Source organism: Mus caroli, chromosome 1, assembly GCF_900094665.2.
Source record: "Mus caroli chromosome 1, CAROLI_EIJ_v1.1, whole genome shotgun sequence".
NCBI lineage: Eukaryota > Metazoa > Chordata > Mammalia > Rodentia > Muridae > Mus > Mus caroli.
In genome coordinates, this window is record NC_034570.1 from 64,567,635 (window position 1) to 64,573,348 (window position 5,714).

Genomic DNA, 5,714 nt, shown 5'->3' on the forward strand with positions numbered 1-5,714 from the left:
AGGGAGGGAGGGAGGGAAGGAAGGAAGGAAGGAAGGAAGGAAGGAAGGAAGGAAGGAAGGAAGGAAGGAAGGAAGGAAGGAAGAGATGAAGTCCAGATTCAGGAAGAAACCCTGCTGTCTCAAGGGAATAAGGTGGAGAGTGACACAGAAGGACACGTGGCATCCTCCTCTGACCTCAGCACACACACATACCACCCACACATGTGCAATTACATTCATACAATCAAACACACACACATTCTAGCACCAACACATAAATACAAAGATATTTATATCTTGTAATTTTTATTTGTATGTATAGATGAATCTGAACATGGATGCCAAGATGCCTGTGGAGACCAGAAGAGAAAATGGAGTTAAAGGCAGTTGTTAACCATCTGATAAACATTCTAGGAACTAACCCAAGGTCATCTGCAAGAGCAACAAGCATTTGTAACTGCTGAGCCATCTCTGCTGTGTATCTATGTATCTTATCTTATAGAGACCTGTACAAAGATAGTCATCACGGAATGAGAAACTGATGTCCACTTGCAGAAGAGTATAAAACTGACAGTGATTCAAAGTGTAAAGTATTATATAGAATTTAAAAATCACATGTTACATGTATTACATGTATGTAATCAAGTGACCACAGACAACTACACTGTCTTTCTGTCCCCTGCATTCTTCATAGAAAAATGATAATAAAAATAACCTATCTGCAGGCTCGTCATGGAGGTTTTGAGTTAATATATGCAAAGCACTTGGAAAGTGTGGATGCTGTAAGCACTTTTAACATGTTTGCTTTTGCTAGCATAAGTCTGAAAACAACATTGAATTAGAAAGGCAAGCAGCAGACGCCACCGAGGATGAGCTAGTCTGTCTCTGTTTGAAGGCTTATATTTGTTTTAAGAGTTTGGGAACAAGAAATTGACATTCTCAGGAATTTTTTCATTACTTATTTCCATAAAACCATTTTACACATTTTAAAAATAAAACATTATGTAGCTAGACAAACAGTGAGCCGTTTATATGATGAAGTTTAATGTAAAGAGTGAAAGGTATCTTGTTAAAATTAATAAATACAGTGTTTGTGATTATTCTCCATATTTATTGTGACAAAGATATATTTAAATTATAAGAACAATTATCTCAACATGAAACAAATGTTTAATAGTGGAACACATTTTTAAATTTTTTTTACCTTTATTCAGTGTGTGTGTGTGTGTGTGTGTGTGTGTGTGTGTATGTATGTCTGTGTCTGTGTATCTCTGTGTGTCTGTAGGTGTGTGTGTGTGTGTGTGTGTGTGTGTGTGTGTGTGTCTGTGTATTGTCATGTTTGTGCTATGATTGCCACAATATGTGGATGAAGGTCAGAAGACAATTCACAGAAGTCAGTTCTGATCATGTAGGCTCCAAGAGTTAAACTCGGGTCATCAACTTTGGCAGCAAGTGACTTCTCATCAGGCCAAATCCAATTTTTTCAAAAGATCATTAACATAAGAACACCACACAAAAGACATTTTAAGAGTAATATAATAGGGCTAGTGAGATGGCTCAGCGGTTAAGAGCATTGACTGCTCTTCCAAAGGTCCTGAGTTCAAATCCCAGCAACCACATGGTGGCTCACAACCATCCATAATAAGATCTGACTCCCTCTTGTGGAATGTCTAAGGACAGCTGCAGTGTACTTACATATAATTGTAAATAAATAAATTTTAAAAAGAGTAATATAATAAATATCACTTATATAGAAACTACTTTCACTCTGTATTAACACTGATTAAAATTTAAAGATATATTTACTGTTTTATTATTAATTTTTATCATTATTATTATTATTTGGGGGTGCACATTACATAATGTGCATATAAGTGTAGTGCTTGTCAATTCCAAGAGTCCCTGGACATGGAATTACAGGTGGTTATGAACCATCCAAAATGGTACCCAGAACTGAACGCGGGTCCTCTGCAAGAGCAGCAGTATTCTCTCTTAACCACTGAGTCATATATCCAGTCATGACACTGGTTATATTTTTAAGAGTATAATTGGCTTGGACATTGTAGTATGTATTGCTAAATATGGACTAATTTCTTTTGATGGAAGAAGAAAACATTTACAAAGCCTTTCAGTGAACAGTAATTTGTAACACATTCAAATATTGGAAAATGTCAGCAAATACCATTGAGCAGTATTCAAATTATGTAGCATTTAAATCTCCTAGCAAGATGAGCATGACTACACAGAGCCACATGCCAAAATTGCCAATTTAGAAATTTTACATCTGGTTGCTATTTCTTACCATGCCCCTAAAAAATTAGTCTAAACTATGATGTGTATATAAACTTACCCATACTTATTAATCAACTACAATTAGTAGCTGATATGATCATGAGTACACACATGATACGTAGCCATGGTGTCAAGCAGGCCTGCCTGATGAGATTGTGTCTACTGCCCTCCTGCATGTGCATTTCCTACAGCTGAATGTGTCAACCTGAGCTTGCTGCTCAGCATAGTACTGCTATCCACTTGGTAATGGAGACTTCTGAACCCACGGGATCTCTCTGCTACTCCTTGCATTTTAATTTCAATAAGAAAATTATACAGTTTCTTTTTCATTTTCTCAATTTCTTAAATGGTGTTTCTCAAGATGTAGGGTTTGGAAAAAATGTGTACATTTCCCAATAAATACTCTAATGGAATTCCCGTATGGAAATCCTAATCTACATTAAGCAATGTGTGAACTAAAGAGAGGCTTACTGTGATTTGGTAAGAAATTACTTACTTCAGACTGATCAACAGATCCGGAATGTGAATAAGGAACCCTTTCTTGCCTTTCCTACTACCACACAGGACTTAGAGGAAGAGAGCACAAGGGGAAACCCAGGTGAATGTTGACCAAATCCAAAGAATACAAGAGAATCATAGGTCATGACTAAATGGAATTAGAAAATCACATCCTGGGTTAGTTAACTTTTCTCAGTACCGTGACAAAACACCTGGAAAAAAAGCAACTGGAAGGAAGGAAGGAAGGAAGGAAGGAAGGAAGGAAGGAAGGAAGGAAGGAAGGAAGGATTCTTTCCGACTTATTTGTTCAAGGATACAGGCCACAATGGTGGAGAAGCCATTATGGCAAAAGAGTAAGGCAGCTGGTCCTAGGGCATCGTACAGTCAGGAAGCAGATGATATATGATATATATGTACTGGCTAGTTTTGTGTCAACTTGACACAGCTGGAGTTATCACAGAATGGAGCTTCAGTTGAGGAAATGCCTCCATGAGATCCAACTGTAAGGTATTTTCTCAATTAGTGATCAAGGGGGGAGGTCCCCTTGTGGGAGGTGCCATCTCTGGGCTGGTCGTCTTAGTTCTATAAGAGAGCAGGCTGAGCAAGCCAGGGGAGGCAAGCCAGAAAAGAACATCCCTCCATAGCCTCTGCATCAGCTCCTGCTTTCTGACCTGCTTGAGTTCCAGTCCTGACTTCCTTGGTGATGAACAGCAGTATGAAAGTGTAAGCTGAATAAACCCTTTCCTCCCCAACTTGCTTCTTGGTCATGATGTTTGTGCAGGAATAGAAACTCTGACTAAGACAATCACTTCATCCTTTTCATTCACAACAGGACACCAGCCCATAGAATGGTGCTACCCACATTTAGAGGGATTCAATTAATATCAATAAATGCAATCTTGAGACTCTCTTAAGAGACATACCCAGAAGTTTGTGTCCTCAGTAAGTCTAGTTTCTAGGTGTTGCCAATTTTCATCATTACACACCCTAAGCTTTAAAAAAATGTGGTACCAGAGAAGATCAATACTTCTTCCCAAGCTCCCTGTGGTTGGAAAGGCTTCCTAGTTCTCAAGACAAGGACCTTAGTGTTCATGCTCATGACACAGGAAATCAACACTGCTGCACTGCTGGCTAGCCCTGACAACTATTGATTAGTTTCAGCTGAGAGAAGATGGAAGGGAAGGAAAGAAAGAATAGAAGATAAACATGGCATTGCTGGGACAAAACATGAAGAATGTTCAAAGTTTGCCCTATTGAAAGGAAAACTCCAAACCATAACCGTTCACATTTCTAAATCATAATGAGATAAAATGGTGCTCTGTGACCATATTGTATAGCTTTCTTTTTTCAATAGTTCTTCTTATTTTTTGAAATTATACTATATCTTTTCCCTCTTCCCTTTCATCCCTTCAAACTCTTCCATGCAACTTCACTACTCTCTCAAATTCATAGCCTCTTCTTTACTTTGTTATAGATCTACATACATATGTTCCTAAGTATGTAAACACATATTTCTAAATACATAAATATAACCTCCTCATTCTGCATAATGTTACCTGCATGTATATAATCTCAAGGCTGACCACTTAGAATTGGATAACTAACTGGCAGGTTCCTTCCTTGGGATGACTATTTTGTCCATTCTCATTATTTCCCAGTCTTCCATAGTTCTTTACTTGGGGTTGAGGCTCCTCAAACATACCTACAGGTAAGTGTAGCTAGGTATCATTCCTCAACAATTAAGTGTCTCTTTGCAACATATGGAGATCCTTGTATAAAAGCACAACAGATCAAAATAAGAGAATGAGAGATAATGAAGTATGCAGTCCCAACCAATACAACTACAACACAAGTCCTACTCCTATGGCTCAGGGATCACTGTGTGGGCAGAAAGATTATAAGAGCCCAAGGAACAAGAAGCTTGTTGTGAGATTGTGTATCCTAGAAATGCTAGAAAGGCTACACCTATGAAGTCTCGTCAACATGGCTGCCTGAACAAGACCTGTACAATGACAATACAGAGGAACATCACTGTGTTTCTTCTAAGACATGTTCACAGTGCTTAATATTTTCTAGTTGCTTTACAAACATGAACTAGATAATAAGTAAATCATTAGCTTCAAATCTGCATTAAAAATATCATGTCAACTTCTTTCTTTTGATATTTGAGTTAAATTTTTTAAATAGTGCATGCATCGGCTAATATTTGAGAAATTTTTGTACTATGATAAATTGATGTATGTTTTATGATACCACTAAGCAGCAAGAAGAAAGCCATACTCATTAACATTTCTAAATTATAATGAAATAAAATGGTGCTCAGTATTGTATTAATGGAAGCCTGAACTTTTTCCCTTCCTCCTACCTCCTTCTAGCTTTTGACTTCTGATGACAAAAAGGAGGATTCTCCCCCCCAAATGCAACAGACAAAGCTCCCTGTCCCGCTGACCCATGGCTCACCACATGAGAACTATCTGGATATTTTTGCACAAATGCTGAGAGGTAAGGGGGGTGTGATACATTCTGATTAAAGGGCATGTGTGTCAGGCTATAGCTCTGACTGTAGCTTCTGGGCAGGTAACAACCTGTTATCATGGCCTAATGAGCTACACCAACTAGAGATACAAATGTTCACTTATGAAGAATTGCTAAGCTTATGAATTGTCCCCACCGCTTCTATTAGAGGACAGCTGCCTAACACCACTAAAATCATAATTTCCCCCTGACTTTCCATGCTACAGGAATGATATTTAAGATCTTTATCTACCCCACTGTCAAAATCTGTGTAGCCTTACCCCAACTCCGAGGCAATTGGCCTGAAATACTGGCTGTGATACTATATTGATGTTTAGCTTCATGGAGCTTCGTCGGCAGAATTAAGGTAAAAAGACTTATCAGTGTTCCTTGTTTGGTCCTTGACCCTAGCATCTTAAGGTTATGCTAAC